Genomic DNA, 18,072 nt, shown 5'->3' with positions numbered 1-18,072 from the left:
TAGAGTTTCACCTGTATACGCTAAGAATTCATTGACTGCTTGATTGATTCATGGACAGGTTGCTTTGGTGGATTTATTTATTTTCTTACACCTACCCAGCAGGTTAGTACAAAGAATGCGGGTCAACGATCTTGCCTAAGGTTAGACGTGAATGCTTCCTTCGCAATGGCACAGAATCACCAGCTAGGATTTTTCTCTCATCCTTCTACAGTAGCGCCTTTCAAATTACAAGCCATGCTCCATTCGTTAGTCACAAACACTTGTTTTATACAATGTAAAAATATGAAAGTGCATCATCACACAAAGTATGAGTAAATATTGTTTTAAAAAAACTTTTAATTTCTCTATGTGTATGGAGCCTGCATTGGGTTGTCATGTAAAATGTCTTTCTTATTGTGTGTCATAGTTAAAATCTTTGAATACCACTACTTCATATTAAAATTCTCTGATTTTTATTCAGACATCTGGTCATGCAGAATAAAAACTCCACTTCCCAGCCTCCAATGCAGCCAGTTGTGGTCATGTGACCAGGATCTGATGAATAAGATGTGACAGAAATGATGTGAAGAATCTCTGATGGGCACCCTTACTCTCCAATTTTCCAGTGTCTTCCATCCGGTTGCTTGGTGTGCTACGTTCGTTTGACCAGGCAAGTGAGAATGACAAATAGAGACAGCAGAGAGACAAGATAGAAGGGAGGGACCTGAATCACAAGCTGACCTCCTGGAGCAAAGCTATCTGACCACCTTGGACCTTCCACCTTCATACTATTATGTGAGAGCCAAATAAACTTCTTATTTAAGCCACAGTTACATTGGGTCTCCAATACGTGAGCTGATATGGTGGAACTAGTGCATCTAATTTCTAATGAAAGAAGACAAAGAAAGGAAAATAAATTCAATTCAACAATTATTTACTGAGACTCTAACGTGGACCAGCTCTCTACTAGGTCACTGTGGGAAACATAGAAGAATGTTGGCTCTGAAGGAAAGTGGGATTTCATTGATGAGTGGCATATGTGATATACTCAAATAATATTGTAAGGAAGTGTAAGATGAATTGTCAACATGAATGGAAATAAAAATAAAGCCCTACAGAGTCAGAAAAGGTAGGTAAAAAAGTACAAAAAGAATGGATCCATGAACTTGAAAGAAAGGAAAAAGTAATAGAGTGGGAGGAAGGTTCCTGAGATGTTTTCAACTACTCTGAAGATCCGGAATGAAATGAAAGACCTCTAAAATGGAAGCTATATGTCCCTTTATCTCAGTTCTCCCCATTCCAGCCCTGTATAACATTCAACCAAGACTATCAGCAGAGGTCTATGCTATGGCAAACCGGACCATCTACAGACTTGCTCCTATCTAGACACAGACACATTCTCATTTGTCAAAAGCCCCATTACCACCATGACAGACCAAAGGCCACAGGCTCCCTGGTTAGAAACTCATGTTGAACAGGACGCTATCTTTGTGGGAAGTCGTTCTGGATTTGGTGAGAATGGTTTCCTCACAGGGTCACAGCCATCCCACCCAGACACACCTCCCCTTTAGGAGGCATTGGTCTCTGCCCTATTCTATAGATTTTAATGAGGCTTCCAATATTTCTTTAGGTAATTTGCCCTACTAACAATGTGGATATTACGGAATTTTGTTTTCTGCATACCAACTCAAAGCCATTTAACACTCTGGCCTCCCTGCTTGGAAGATGCATGACTTAGGGGTACCTTGCTGGCAAGGCAGGGCTGTATGGAAAGGAAAAGTGTTATTTCAGCAGACTCACCATAGAGGTATGTGTTAATTAAGCTAATTGTGCCATCAGCAATGTAGATGATGACAGTAACTGCTCCCCATAATGGGGCTGGGTTATTGCCATCATTTATTAAACGTGCAGGTTTTCTTAAATGCAGTCAGTTTCCCTTATTCTTTTAGCTCACACGTGTGCATGCGTGTGCACACACACACACACACACACACACACCACAATTTATAGTTTACCAACCTCTTCCACATAAATTCAATTACATTATTTGATTCTTATACCTACTCTGTGATGGAGAAAAGTTGTTTTCTCCATTGAGCAGATGAGAAAACTGAAGCTCAGCGCTGTCTAGTGACTTGCCCAAGGTCACCCATCTTCTTAGTCAAGGAGCCAAGTTCTAAGTCCAGTGTCCCTTCTCATATGCCTCACTGTCTATTCAAGATTCATAATATTCTGAATGGCAAAAAAAATATTTTTACATTCTACATCCCCTAGAACATTGGCTTAACAAGTGTTAAATACTAATTTACCTTTGAAAATGATTGATGAATTGGCTAATTGTTCCATTTATGAAATACCATGTTTGGAAGGAGAAAGGGCTACTGCACCACCTGACATGATGTTCTAGAGGAGATAAGCATCGAGCTCCCCAAAAGAGACTCCCTTCAGGACATTAGTTGGGTTGGGGGTGGGTGTGCAAGGGAGGACGTCAGCCATGTCTAACAGTGCCCAAATTCTTGAACGTAAGCTTCTAGAAAAGGTGTGATTAACTCACTTTCACCTAATGCCTAAGCAAGTTGTAGAAGCAGAAAGAGAATGTTTCTTCACCAGATGGCTGAGACTGTGTGCAATCTTTTACAGGTGTTTTATGCAAGTAATCTTAAATTGTTGGGCAGAAGAAATGTGCATTCATTGACAAGTGCATCCACTCAGCATGAGTTGGAAAGACTGCTCAGAGAAGCTGATTTGTGCCTGAATTCATTATTGAGTTTTAGGAAACACACCGGTGGAACTGTGCAGAAAAGAGCTAACACAGGAGGCCTGAAAATACTATCTTTAGAAAGGCCTTCTTACGAGGTTGGCCCTTGACTGGAGTCTGCAAACTTGAATTTCAGGAGGTTCCCATCGCTTCCTGGTAAGAATGGATCACTGAGCCCAAATGGTTTGTGAAAATTGTGAAAACAATATGGTTTGTGTTAAACACTCACTTTCTTTCTGGGAGTCCAGAATTTTGCTTCATGCTAGGAAGAGCGTGACTATATGACCAGCCCCCAACAGAAACCTTGGGTACCAAGTCTCTAATGAGCTTCTGTGGTAGACAACATTTCCTATGTTGTCACAACTCCATGCTGAGGGAATTAACCTGGTCCTGTGTGACTCTTCTGGGAGAGGACTTTTGGAAGCTTACACAGGGTTTCCTTTGGACTTTGTGCCATGCCTTTTCCCTTTTTGATCTCACTTTGTCTCCTTTTACCATGATGAGTCGCAGCTATGAGCACAACTAGATGCTGAGTTCTGTGAGCATTCCTAGGGAATCATCGAATGATGATTGTGGTGTGTGGGGTCATCTTGGGGACCTCCAATACAGAAATATTCTAAATGTAATTCATGAAAGTAACAGAGAGCAATATACATCATAAAGCTTTATGTTGAATCCATCAAGGCGGGAGTGGCTTCATGAGCATGAGACTTGTGCTGTCATACAGAGGGCTAGAAGGGCACTGGGCTTAGTTTAATGCTCTGTCACTCTTGAAATTCTGAATAATTTATGAACAAGGGATCCTGAATTTTCATTTTGCATTGGGCACTGCAAATTATAAAATTGGTCCTGGGTCAAGGTGATACTTAGAGAAAAAAGAAGGGAACTTCTTGTTGCCCCAAAGGCTTAGTCTCTCACCACTGGCAGTTTTTCATTCAGCTTTCCACAGGGCCTGAAAGTCTACCAATTATAGATTCACTTTCTGGAGGAGAATGTCCCAGGAATGTTAAATGGCTGTTAGTTATAACTTTGGATGGCCTTGTTTACTCATTCACTCACTGCATCATCACCTCCTTAACCCTTAGCTGAGTTCCAAATCCTAGGTCAGCATGTCCCAAATTTTTTTCTTCAGATTACTAATTCCTATGGAATGCATGGGGAGGGGGGGAGGGCGGTGGAGGGGGGTTGTCAAATAAGTTTGAGATACTCTATCCCTTCTTGGAGATTTAGGGTATACATTAGCATATTAAAACTCTGAAAGCTCTTGCATTAAAATAAGCTGTTAAACTTTGTAATAGTTTCCAAGGGTTCTGTAACAAAATGCTACAAACTGGGTGGGTTGTATAATATGGCATTCTGTGTGTGTGTGTGTGTGTGTGTGTGTGTGTGTGTGTATGTGTAGGTGTCTGTATTCAAATTTTCCCTTTTTATAAAGACACTAATCATACTGGATTAGAGCCCACCCTACCGACCTCATTTTAACTTCATTATTTCAAAAAGACACTATTTGCAAATAAGGGCATATTCTGAGGTACTGCGTGGGAGTTAAGACTTCAACACATAAATTTGAGGGGAGACGATTCAACCCATAACAGCCTTTATCATCATTTCCCAATATGTTTAATTATTTGAGGGCCTAAATCCTATTAACATCCCATGGAACCAGTGATTTGTGGCATAGACGAAGAGGTTTTCGACTTGGTGAAGACAGGAAAGTCTGTGTGGCTGGATGATTACAGTACAGGGTGGAGTAGAGGAGGACTGGAGGATGTGGCATGGCAGGGGGCCACGCCAATGAAGGATATCGGGGCCAGAAACTGCCCTGGATTCTGCATTCTGGGCAAAGCAGACTTATCAGAATTCCATCTAGAACTTTCTGGAGATTTTTAACCAGAGGAGTGACATTATTAAACCTGGCAGCAGTTTGGAGATGGGAAAGGGAGAGGCTGGAAGTAGGGAGACTAAAGAGGTGATTTCAAAGTCTAGGGGAGTGATGAACAAGAAGCCTGAAACAAGGCAGCCGCAGTGGTGAGAGAGAAGGGCTCCACTCAAAAGCTAATAAAATGTAAAAGACAGACACATTCATATTCCTATATATGTGCACATATAAAAATATATACATATTCATATACATGGATGGGTACATATGAATATATATTTATTGCTATCTATATGAAGGATTTGAGAGGAGGCACCCTTGCCCTTTGAGCCTTTGCTCTGCCTGGCTGGTGGCACTCAGGTGAACAGTTTCCAGAGGGCTAGTCTGGGAGATGTGCCAGGCTGGGAGGATCCTGTTTTGTCCCTATTTGTGGCCCTGACTGTGCCATGAGTTTTAAGAGACAGATGAGGAAACAGGGTCCTACACGATCTTCCCCAGCCTCATCATTCCTAAACTCCAGACATATTAACCTTCTTTCTATTCAAACTCATAGCTTTGCCCTTGCTGGTCTCTTAGCCTGGCTCTTACCTTGGCCTCTCGTTTGTTTGGTTGAAGGTCCTGGCTTATAGACACTTCCTCTGGTAAGCCTCCTCTGCTATCCCCTGCAATTCTCTCATCAGATTTGTAATCCCTTGTTTAATCTCTCTCGTTTCCTCTAGGAAGGCAGGGAGTGCTCCTGCTGTACCCCAGGGCCTGGCACAGGGCCTGGCACAAGGAGGCACTCTAAATATAAGTTGGGTGAATGAATGATTTACAATATAAAAAGGATCTGAAGCAAAGTGATAAAGGAATGGTAAAAATAGATAAGGGACTAGATGATTTGATAGTTTAGAAGTCAGTATGGAACCCTCCCTAACCGAAATTACTTTTAACTTTGAAGCCAAAGTCAAATCCTAAAGGGTTTAGAGTAATTTAATCTTATCCAAAGAAACGTCCTTTCTTAGAAAAAAAAAGGGGACCAAGATTTATTTTAAAAGCTTCATAGACATCAAATCACTTTCATAAAGAAAAAAAAAAGAACCCCTTAGATGAATGCATTTGAGTAGAAATGGCCAGAACATGTGGATTGCATTTCCCTTAAACTCTCTTGGGTTTGCAAATTGAAAAGGAGGGTCTGGAATAAAACGCATTTTCTATTTTCCTACAGTCAGTATATTTGGGAAGAGCGATGTTTGAGAGATTCAGGAAACTGAAAATATGTGTGGGTACTTGTTTAAGTACGGTTATTTCCAGTAGTACACTAAAGTGGCTGATAAGAAAGAGGAAGTGTGCATTTAGCATCTGAAAAGAACCAATTCAAAAAAATATTTTTTTTCTGTGTAGCTTTCACACAAGAGAAATCTCCCTCTGCCTCGCCCCTTGACCACAATCAATATTTTTAGGGGATGAAGGCAGAAAGAGGAAAGAGTTTATTCAGGCTTTTGTATGCGATTGAGCTGTAGAAACAGGATGAAGATTTTGCTAAATCTGTCCATTAAGTGCCTCTAAGTGCTTTTAAAACATGCCGTAGAGCAGAATGGAGGCCACAAGAAAGAGAAACTGGAAATTAAGGCTAAATTATTACATTTAAGCGTCTTGATAGTGGAAATGTCAGAAAAAATAGCAGGAGTGATGAGCAGATCAAACTTTAGATGCTCCACTTAAATGTTATTTTGTTGAGCATCCCTAAAAGCTGACAAGTTGTTTGGGCTCTAAAATGGTTAAATTATATAATTTTTGTAAAGTGAGAATTTATTTTTCTTATCTATCCGTATCAATATATAGTCTTTTTCTAGATGTGCTAGATAAAAATTGAGTTAAAATATGCCAACCTAAATGTTTCATACAATTACCAGGCATTTCAATAATTTACCACATCAGTGGAAACTTGCTTTCTAATTTAGATAATCTGAAGAACACTTTCAACATAAAATCAACAAGCTTAATTACATGGAGAAAAAAAATTCATGGAAAGGAGAAAACAATAAATTTTGACCAAGAAAATCGGTGAATTTGATATGGAGTAAATAATGTTTAGATAACATTCATTTTTAATATTTAGAGAAGACAACAAAGAGTCATCCATTTTTAGAACTGAAACTGTTACAGCAAATTTATTTGTGTCTGAAAGGTGGACTGCTAGAGCCCTCTAGCTGTTGGAAATAATTCTGTTCTCCTACGTGTAGATAAAAAACCTTACTGCAAAGGCAGTAAGTAGTCCACCAAGAAACCTACTGGAAAATAATTAACAAACACGTACAGCATGATCTTCCACCATTGTCTTAAAATTTGGTTTGGTAGTAATGTTGACACTTGTGAGTAGGGTTTCCCAGAGGGACTTCCCACCCGTTCTCGGGAATTTTTTTCACTTTTCCGTTCCTGAATCCTGAGAAAAGTTGGTCGGGCAATAGGGAAAATCAGCTCCTTGAACCCAGGTGGTTGGTAGTATCGGCTGTCACTCTGTGGAAACGATTCATCGTGGAGAACAGAAAGCAATTTATATCTCGGGATTCGAGATATAAATTTTTCCCGTAATTTATATCGAAAGCGAAAAAAAATTCCTGAGAATGAGCGGGCATTTCTGCCTGGAAACTCTAGTTGCGAGCATCTAGGGACATCTATCCTGGCCCTCCACACCCTGGAACTTCCTGACAGGTCACTGATAAGGATGCTTGTCACCACCCTTTCTCCTAGTGTTTTGATTGGTTTGAACCAGATGGTCTGCCAAACCCAGAAGTAAAGTTGGCCAGGTCAAGATGGATGATTCCAGTTCTCTTTTCAGTAGGAGAGTCTATCCTAGGAATCTGAGATACCCTGGGCCTTGGTATGGATTAGGGGATACAAACACATGGCCCATGGAAAAGCGTGTTCTGTTTGGTTTGCACAGACCTTTAAAAACCTTGAAATAACCAGGTGACTTTTATAAACTGAGAAATCTCAGATAAAAATCCATTATGTCCTTGAAAAATCAAAAGATCTGGTATCTTTGGGCCTGGCTACCCTGTCGTAGCAACCTGCTTTATATGGAATATACAAATCCAGTTCTCTAAAGTTCCCATCACTTCCTATTGGATAATATAAATCAGCATGCTGAATGTAATTACTGTATCTGCTTAGAGCCTACAGGCACCTGAATCTGTAACCCCTGGTTGAAACCCTGAATAATTATACCCTTCCTCCTCCTAGTAAAGAGAATCATCATGGTAATAAAGCAGCTTCTGGTGATTGAACACTTACATGAATCAGGCATGATGGGAGGTCCTTTATGTGTATTATCTCAAATCTTCATATCAACCACTCAAGATAATTAGTATACTTATTTTACAAACAAGGAATGTGAGACTCGTGTCCAAATAAAGTAATTCAATCAACATATAATGAGGGCCACTCTGAGCCAAGTATTATGCTAAACACTGGGGGGCAGCACTGAACAAGATAGCAGGGTCCCTGCCCTCATGAAGCTTCCTATTGAATGATAAGCATGGCCACAAAGTAAAACTACAGATTACTATAGAGGGATTTAATGTGGTCTGTATCAGTAGTCTCGATTTTTTTATATCAGAGTCATCTGGAGAGCTTGCAGGTTCTTATTGCATTCCTAGATCTTTCTCTCAATTTTTGTATTTAATAGGCCAGGGTCAAAGCCAGGCATCTGCTCCCAGTTTTTTGTTTTGTTTTGTTGTGGTAAAGTACAGGTAACAAAATATTTACCATTTTAATATTTCACGTTTGCAAATGCACAGTTCAATGGCATTGATACATTCATGTAGTTGTACAACTATCTAATGTTCCATCTATCTCCAGAACAGTTTTCATCTTCCCAATCTAAAACTCATATGATAATTCCCCATTTCCCCCACTCCCTCCAGAAGTGCAGTGTCCTCAACGTTCACCCATGATATAGCATGCATCAGAATTTCCTTCCCTTTTGAGGCTGAATGATATTCCATTGTATACATATAGCATATTTTGTTTATCCATTTATTTGTTGATGGACACTTGCGTTGCTTCCACCTTTTGTCTATGGTGAATAATGCGGCTACGAACATGGGTGTACAAGGATCTGTTTACATAGGACTCTGCACTTTGGCCAATAACCCAGGTGAACCTACTACAGGTGGGTCATGAGCCAGACTTTGAAAAATGTGAGTCTAGGGGTCAGGGAAAGCCACTCTGAGAAACTGACATTCAAACTGAGTCTCAAAGCACGAGTGAGAGTTGATCAAGTGAAGAGGAGAGGTGACAGGAGGGACCCTGTCAAACTGGAAGTGTGAACTCTCACCTTCACCTGAAATACTGAGATATTGGAATTGCCACAACAACATTCATCAGCACTGAGGACTGTAAATGGGTGTCATTACTTGGTTGAGTACCTAGAACAAGAGTTATTAACCGATCATTCCTTTAACAAATATTTGTTAAGTGCTTTCTGTAAGCCAGGCATCTTGCTACGTACAAGAAATATCACGTGGTTATTCATCTGTTTGCTTAAAATGAGACGGGTCCTGTGCTGGGTGCTGAAAAGTCACAGGAAATCGCTGCTGTGTATAATTTTGTTAAGTGTTTCACAAAATCCATCTATATATATTACTTATTAACGAGTTCGCTCCTTGCTGATCCCTGGGAATGTCAAAGAATTGTTTAATACATAAATACCTTTTGTAAACACCTGGGCTGATGACATCAACTTTTTTTTAACTTAGCCGTGATTTCTGGGTTTTTGAGACATTATTTATTTCAATCATTAACCCATCCTTTTGTTATTGATGAAATATTTGTATTGATTTCTTGGTTTTCGAATTTCAGAATGACTCTCACAATTACTAGAGTTGACCAATGCTACATCCTGATACATTGATTAGAAAGCTGTAGTTCTTTGAGAGGGAAAACAGAGAAAGTCTTTCATGGCTAAATTACTTTTAAAAGATCTGATATTAGTTTTATTTTTTTTAATGCCTGGTGGAACATAATTTTTTAAATACTTGAGTCAGAGATACAAGTTTTACGCTGCAGGAGTCTCAAAGAAATTCAGGATGGTGCTTTTTGAATACTTAAATCACTTAATTTGGATGATATTTATCATATCCTACCTTGTATTATAGGTAATTGTGTATATTTATGATTTTACCTTACCAGATTGCAAGTTTCTTGAAGGTAGGAACTATTTCTTAATCGTCTTCTAATAGCTCTCAGCTACAACACTGAGTAACTCACAGCACTGAACAACTCAGAATATATTGTGTGCTGGATACTTCCCAAATAGAGATCCAATAAAAATTCAGTGAATGAACAAATAAATGAACACAATTCACAAAACAGCAATTTGGAAAGAAGCATAAATGGGTTACTATTTGCTTAAAATTAATGCATTTATGTGTTAGAGAAGGTAGGCAGCAAAACAATTATGAAACCAAATGTTGCAAATAAAAGCTTCCCCCCTTCTGTTTTTTTTTTGGTTTGTTTGTTTGTTTTTGGTTTGGGTTTTTTGGTTTTTTTTTTGCTTTTAGAGAAGAGCTGTTACCTCAGGAAGCATGTGGCTTATTCTTCAAAAAGTGCCCTTCTCAGAAATGGGGATACTGTCTAAAACAGGGGTGTCCAAACTTTTTTCAACGTTTTTCACCAAGGGCCATATGCGGTAAAATACACAAACAGCCAGGCCACTCACTCAAGGTGAAGTACGTATTACCTCACCTAGTTTATTTAAGTAAACTAAATATATTTTTGGAATTTGCTGCGGGTCAATAAAAAATGGATTGTGGGCCACAGTTTGGACACCCCTGGTCTAGAAGGACAAACCAGACTAAGCATCAGACCAAGAGAAGTTGAGGATCCCACACTGCCTGGAATAAAGGGACTGCTCAGAGTGAGTGATAGGATAGAAGAGAGCAAATAGACACATTTTGTAGTCTGTGCATACAAGAATCCAGTGGCCCAGACTGACACATGATCAATGCTTTAGCCGGGAAAGGGTTAGGAGAGAGAAAGGAAAGAGAGGAAGTTTTAACTTGAAGTTTGAAAGCCTCTTTCCCCTCTATCCCAGAGAGACAAAGAAAAATAAATCAAGCAGTCATATACAATGAAATATTATTCAGCCTTTTAAAAGGAGGAAATCCTGTAATTTTCAACAAAATGGATAGACCTGGAAGACATCATGCTAAGTGAAAAACGCCAGGTACAGAAAGACAAATACTGCATGATGTCATTTATATGTGGATTCTTAAAAACTCAAGTTTGTAAGAGCAAAGAGTAGAATGGTAGTTACCAGAGGCTGGATGGTGAGGGAAATGGGGAAATGTTGGTTAAAAGGTATAAAGTCTCAGTTATGCAGATCTAATGTACAGCATGCTGACTATAGTTATTAAGACTGTAGTATATACTTGAAATTTGTTAAGAGAGTAGATCTTAAATGTTCTCCCCACAAAAAAAAGAGAGGAAAAACTGTAGCTAATAAATGAAACAGTCAGTAAAACAAAGATTGAGCCTCAAAATATTATTTTAAGTGACATTGAAACACCTTCTTTGATATAAATCTTTCTTAAAAAAAATTCATATTTGGCCATTTTCAGGGGAAAATTTCCTCGTAATCAAAGTTGTTTATGTTGAAGTTCACATATACCTGCTTATCTCCCATCTGCTATGTATAAGAATTAACATGTCCCAGTTATTGCTCTACTGGTTTTAATGGGAGTTCAAGAAAAATCTTCAATCTGTTTATTTGTGTAGATTCTTGGTAACTGGCTTCGTAGGCATTTCACTCAACTGCTTGATGATTCCCAAATTTCGGGCCCACATTTAACCAGAAACTTACATTTAAATAAACTTTAATTGAGGCCAAACTCTTTGTAAACCAGGGGAGGCTGAATTAGTAAAATGGGAGAAGAGCCTAAGAAGTCAGGATTTGGGATCCAAGAGAGAATTTGGAAAGACAGAGGGAAGAGTTTGCAAATTTCTCCAGTTCTCTCCAAACGCACAGATGAATGGGTCGTGCTAGCTGACATACAGTAACTTAAACCATATTGTTGCTGGAGAGAATAATGCTTATACATTTTTAAATCCTGTCTTCTCCTGGGGATGACTTAGGGAGTCTGAGCAGAAGGGGTTCACAGTGTATGTCAGCAAATCAAAATCAAGTGTGTACGCTTCCTCTCAGCTTGTTCTGGGCTGCATCTTATGAAGCTGGGAATAAAGCCGGAAACTTCCATCTACCGTCTGACCCTGTCTCATATATCATTCTTGGGAACCTCACTGGCTCTGAGAAAAACATTAATGCTCTTTTGGGAAAACTTGGGAGTTATTAACATATGAAAATGACCATGTGCAGCAATGACAGTAATTTCTATCTTCTAAAAGAACACAATCTGAGGTAAACCCCAGTCTCCAGAACACTGTGCTCTGGAGAAAACCTACACCCTGGCAGACATCTAGTTCTTTTAGTCACTTCTCAATACCTGCATGTTAGAGAAGCTCCATACATGGTTGTGGAATGAATACGATGATGCCATGCAGATAAGTGTAAAGCATATAATTAGGAAGAGCTTTCTAATTCATAAAGCAAGCAGCTGTCCACGTGACTACCCAATATAAAATTGTTTAATTACTCAGCCCTTTGGATTAATTCAATGTTGCCAACCATGTACTGTTTTTATTAGGTTGAATCATATGAAACTGCAAACACTTGATCATTTTTGATCTCCCCTGGGGCACTTTAATATGGTTCACTCTAATATTCTAATTATCATCATAATAGTAGTGGGTTGAACCATGTGAGATTGCTATGTTTGTAGGTCCAACGCTGCTGACTACCAACAATTTCATAGAGTTCAACTATAGTAATAATACCCACCTATTTAGGTGTTATATAATTATTCATCATTTAATATCAGTAACAGCTATTACCACCTATTGAGTATCTACCAGGTGCACACTTTGCGAAGTAGTTTATATACACTATTCCATGTCATCCTAGGAGGTAGGTTCTAATATTATCCCTTAAATTATTCAAATACTCGGGGAAATAGTAAGACATTAAGCAGTTAGTCACTTTCACCTCATGAGATCAGTTTATGATCCGGCCTAGCAGCATGTCTCCAGGCACATAAGGATTGGAGGTTGAGGGCACAACCTTACAGGACAACAACTTCAGTGAGGCAGGGGCTTGGGGCTCAGGTTCCAATTCCAGCTGACCATTTATAGAACACACCTGAGTTTCATACACGGTTTCCAATTGGTCCTGAGGCCACAGCTATGTCCTGGGAAAGGTAGTATGTACACCGATGGGAGATAAGTCACACACACACACACACACATACACACAAATAGAGAGGAGCTCTACAGATGGGGCACTGAGAGAGAGGCAGGCCACACGTCCCATTGTGCCCCGGCAGTACTGATATATGTCTGCAGTCCTAGCATAATTATTAAATGTCCTCCACATCACCTTTAATAACAGAGCCAGAACTAGGGGAATGAGACGAGTGGGGTATTCACCTAGGGTGCACAATTTAAGGAGCACCAAAACACTCAGTAATCAAGGTAAATCCTATTTTAAGGCAATATTTTTAAAAATCTAAATTAACACACACAAAAATCCGTGATTAACAAAATACCAAGCTTTTAAATAAAAGAAGCATCAGTATTCATGATTTCTCCATATGACTCTGTTCTAAAGCGTCTCAGTTGGAACAATAAACGATATGGTGACCTTAATTTAGAGTACTTGATAAAATAATGACTAATGCTTACTTGGCGATTCCTCCATGCCAAGTACTGTTCTAAATGTTCTACACATATTACTATCAGACAAATATTATTATTACCCCACTTACAGCTAAGGACACTGAGGCTGGGAAGTTTTAGTAGTTTGTTAGGAGGTTGAGGGCCAAGTGTGGAATCCAGGCAGTCTGGCTCTAACGTCCATCATCATGACACTACACCATGTCTCAGAGAAAGAGTTCCACAAATGTCGCTACTATGCACGTTATTATAAATAATAAAGAATGAGAAGACCTACTGGGAAAGGAAGGTGGGAGGACAGGAAAATGAGCTTTACCTCATTCTCAGTTTGGACTAAGTACAGCCCAGAATACAGCTGTTAGACAGCTGTAATTTAACCTTTTTGAGCCTCTGCTTCCTGTCAAATGAAAAGATTGGACTCTAAGGTCTCTTTCAGTTCCAAATAATAGCCTTTTATTCTATGATTCCTCATTACTATATAGCATATCTCACCAGTCTTCCAAAGTACTTTTTTTCCCCTTCCATTTTCAGTTTCCTCTCTGCTCATCCTTGGTCCTCTTTCCATATGGTTTTTCCTTGGTGATCTCATCCAACAGCTTCAACTCTCACCTCTCTATGGCTGACTCCCAAATCTTTACCTAGCCTCTCTCCCAACCACATTTCCAGCTGTCTGCTGGGCTCTGCTCCTAAATCTCACACCGGAAACTTGAAGTCAATATGTCCAGAATTGAATTTATCACTTCCCATCATCCTCTCTTTCCCCAGGTTCAACCCCTCCCCCTGTTTCTTGTACCCTCACTCGGGCGGGAGACCTGACCGTCTTTCGTCTGCCAAGTCTCCTGTATTGCTCCCTTACTCTCCATTCCAACTGCCCTCACCCTAGTGAGCCCTTCACTACCTTGGACATTACTCCTGGACGCCTTCCTCCAGGCAGCCCTAATCCTCATGTACAAGAAGAACGGTGCTGGGATGACCTTCCTAGACTCTAACTAGGATCCTGGTTCTCCTACCCTAGAACCATTAGTGGCCTCCCAGTGTCTGCAGTGGAAAGTTCTAATTCTGTATTTGTCATTTAAGACCTGACCTGACAAAGTTTGCTGCAATCTGCTTTTCCAATCTTCTCTTCCACTTCTACAGTGTATATATTTTACATGTCATGCATACTAGACAATGTTTCCTGAGTACTTTACTTATTTTCTTACCTTTTGCTTATAGGATTCCTTTTGCTTCATGTCCTTCCCTCAATCTCTCTTTACCAATCCTTCAAGATTCAGCTCAAATGCCCCCTCCTTTATGAAGTCTTCTCAAATTCCCTAGTACAGAAATCATCTTTCCCTCGTATACATATTCATAGCACTTTATCTCTGCCAGTTCTTATCTCCTCCTATATTGTCTTAAAGTTCTGTATATTCACTTTTCTATCCCACCTATTGAGGCATCTTAGTTGCAAGGGCCATGTCTTTCAGTTCCCCCACCCCGCACCGTTCCATAGTACCTATCACATCTCACAGGAGGTGCCTGATAAAAATGCAAGCACTAAATTGCCTGATGTAATTTTTTAAAAATTATCATGTCTGCAAAAGGCAGTAACCGACCTATACTTTTGAATGAGTGAAAGGACAGAATCTAGTTTCACTCTGTCTCCCAGAAGGTAATTATCCTCTCTGAAGAGTGTTCCTCTCTTGCTGGCGGCAATCCTTCAGGCACAAACCTGCCTGCCCAGCCTAAACCCTGAATCCCTTTTAACAGCTTGAGAGCAACTCATCATTTCCTGTGAGGAGTCTGAAGTCTTCCTTCTTCTTCCCGAAGATGCTCCCCTAATTTTTGGGTGGCAGCTTTTTGACTTTTTTTTTTCCTAGGTGTGCTGAACTCCAGTGTTCCTTATAAGGGTCATTACTCAGCTATTTCAAACCCCAAAATTATCACTGTGTGATGTGCTTGGGGTGATATGTTCTGGGAGTGCAGAGAAGGGTTTCGAGATCGGCTGCTCTTGTGATTACTAACTGACAACACTGGTGACACTTAGAAATGGCTAAAGATAACATTCCACACTACATTTCTATTTGGGTTAAGATCAAACACAAGAAATGAGTTACAAAGACCAATAAAGAAGAGCTGATTGCAAAAGGTCATTCATACTTAATCTAAAACACAGTTTTTTAAAAATGCATTTCCTGCTCGAGTTGGTCCTTGAACTAACAATTGATTATGGAATTTTAATTTAATATTACAGCATATGTTGTCTTTCTGAATTTAAAAATGCATGACTTATTCCAAAATGTTTTCAAGTTCTGTAGAAGAATATTCTCACCAAAATAAGGTCATCAGTGGTAGTATATATAATAAATTTACAATTTCTGAAAAACTGAATCAATATATACAATTAATATTGCAAATAAACGTCAAAATGATATACTTCCCACCATGTAAATGAACTCTGTTTCACACATAAATGTGCTCTGTGGCAATGGTTCAAAATCCTTTTTCTTCAACAGTAAGCAGATTGAATGAAATAAAAAATGATGTGCCAGGACTTAAAGGTACAAATGGTACAAATTTCAAATTATTGATTGCTGACTGCGCTTACAGACATCAAACAATACTTTTTCAGGCAGCTATAATAGTCCACTTCAGTGGAGACATGATATATTACAGGAAAATTGAAAATGTGAGGACTATTTGACTGGTCAATGGTCATTTTAAATTATTAAGGTTTTAGGTTTTATATTGTTTTTAGGTTATAGAAAAAACAATACAAACTAGGAGGAATCTCATCAATGTCAAACCTTCTATACCAAGCACCTTTTTTATAGTTTGAAAAGTACTGAGATGTCCAGTTAGAATATGAACTCACTGTGTGTTAGGAGAAGTGCACATTTGGGTAGAATCCATAGGCAGTGACAGCCCTTAATGGGAACTCCTGCAGACCAGAGTGCCCTCGGCATTCCCCCAATCTGTCTCTTGCTTCAACTCTTGTTTCAACAGAATTTGGACAGAACAGACCCAGAGACACCCCTTCTTCCAGCATCCGACCACCCTCCAACCTCTTTTCCACTCTCAACCTTCAAAAACCAACTCAGCCATCCTTAGTCTCTGAGAGCAGCCAACACTGTGTTTTTGAGCTTAACCCCTTATTGCCAAGCAACCATGAGGTCCCATATTCATCAGAATTATGAATTACCTTCCAAGGTGGAGGCCGCCGTCAACCGCCCAGTCAACCTGCATCTGTAGGACTCCTGCACCTGCCTCTCTCTGGACTTCTATTTCAGCCACGACTACCATGTGGCTCTAGAGGGCATGGGCCACTTCTTCCATGAGTTGGCTGCAGAGAAGCGCATGGGTACCAAGTCTCTCTTGAAGATACAAAACCAGTGTGGTGGCTGCACCCTCTTCCAGGACCTGTAGAATCCTTCCCAAAGGGAGTGGGGTAAAACTCAGGATGCCATGGAAGCTGCCGCGGTTGTGGAAAAGAACCTAAAACAGGCCCTTTCAGATCTGCATGCCCTGGGTTCTGCCGCACAGACCCCATCTCTGTGACTTCCTGGAGAACCACTTCTTGGATGAGGAGGTGAAACTCATCAAGAAGATGGGCGAACACCTGACTACCCTCTGCAGGCTGGCCAGCTCTCAGGCTAGGCTGGGTAATTATCTCTTTGAAAGTCTCACCTTCAACCACAAAGGCTCCAAAGTAGGAGCCTTTGGAGCCCAGAGGCCTTTGAGGGGCCCAGCTACATCCCCCTGGCCTCGGGCTTCTGCCTGAGTCTCTTCCACCCTGCAGGCCTCTCCCATGCTGTGGACCAAATTGAAACAACAAAGCTTTTAGCAGCAAAAAAGAAATAAAGAGAGAGAAAGAGAGCGAGAGAAAGAGAGAGAAAGAGAGAGAGAGAGAGAGAGAGAGAGAGAGACAGGAAAGAAAGAATTTCTAGCAGGCCAAAGCAATCACTCTTAAGGGGCCCAAAACGTATTTATGTAGGCAAGAAATTTTATCAGGAAGTAACTTCTGATGTGTAGGTGAGACATGCTCTCATAGAGTCTGAATCTGAACTCTCTCAACCTACTCACTTCTTTTCAATCATCGTTAGGTAACATCGTCCCAAAAGTAACTAAGAAATCAAGCCAATGGCTCTGCATCATTGCACGTGAAGTGAGTGCTCTTTCCATAACCTGGAAATGGGAAGCAGATTTTTGTATTATAAAAATCAACTGGTCTGAACTCCTTTAGTTGCAAGTGACAGAAACCAAACTCAAGCTAGCTTAGGCCAAAAAGGTAATTTATTGTCACATATTATTAGACAGCTCAAGTAAGGTTGGATCCAGGGGTTTAAATGATGTCATCAGGAGTATGTCTGTTTCTCTCCATCTCTCAGCTGTTCATTTCTGAAATAGATTCATTCCCAAATTGACTATAACCACCTGGAGGGCCCAACAGTCAGGGCTGATGAAAGAAGGAGGAGGAGGAGGTTTTTTTCCCAGATGCTCCCATAAGGGTAAACTGGTAAAAAAAATTTACACTGGTTTTGTATTGATCGGTACACTGAGGCCCAGAGAACTCTTCTGAGTCTCTTACCTCATAACAGGTACTCTCCTTTCCCCTCCACACACACACTCCAAACTCTGTCCCCTTGTATTGGTCCAGCTCATGGGCTTCCATGACGATTTCACAAGCCAAGACCCTCTATCTGTC

At 40.1% G+C, this 18,072-nt stretch overlaps 1 pseudogene across 1 annotated transcript; it reads left to right on the top strand.

Annotated features, from left to right (window-relative positions):
• Nucleotides 1-16,535: 16,535 nt before the first annotated feature.
• On the top strand, nucleotides 16,536-17,148 carry LOC308508221 (ferritin light chain-like; annotated as a pseudogene). The gene has a single exon. The product of its transcript is annotated as a ferritin light chain-like (transcript).
• Nucleotides 17,149-18,072: the final 924 nt, after the last annotated feature.

Source organism: Rhinolophus hipposideros (genome assembly GCF_964194185.1).
Source record: "Rhinolophus hipposideros genome assembly, chromosome: 15".
In the NCBI taxonomy this organism is placed as follows: Eukaryota; Metazoa; Chordata; class Mammalia; order Chiroptera; family Rhinolophidae; genus Rhinolophus; species Rhinolophus hipposideros.
The sequence above is the reverse complement of the archived record's forward strand: the minus strand, read 5'-3'. Positions and strand labels throughout refer to the sequence as shown.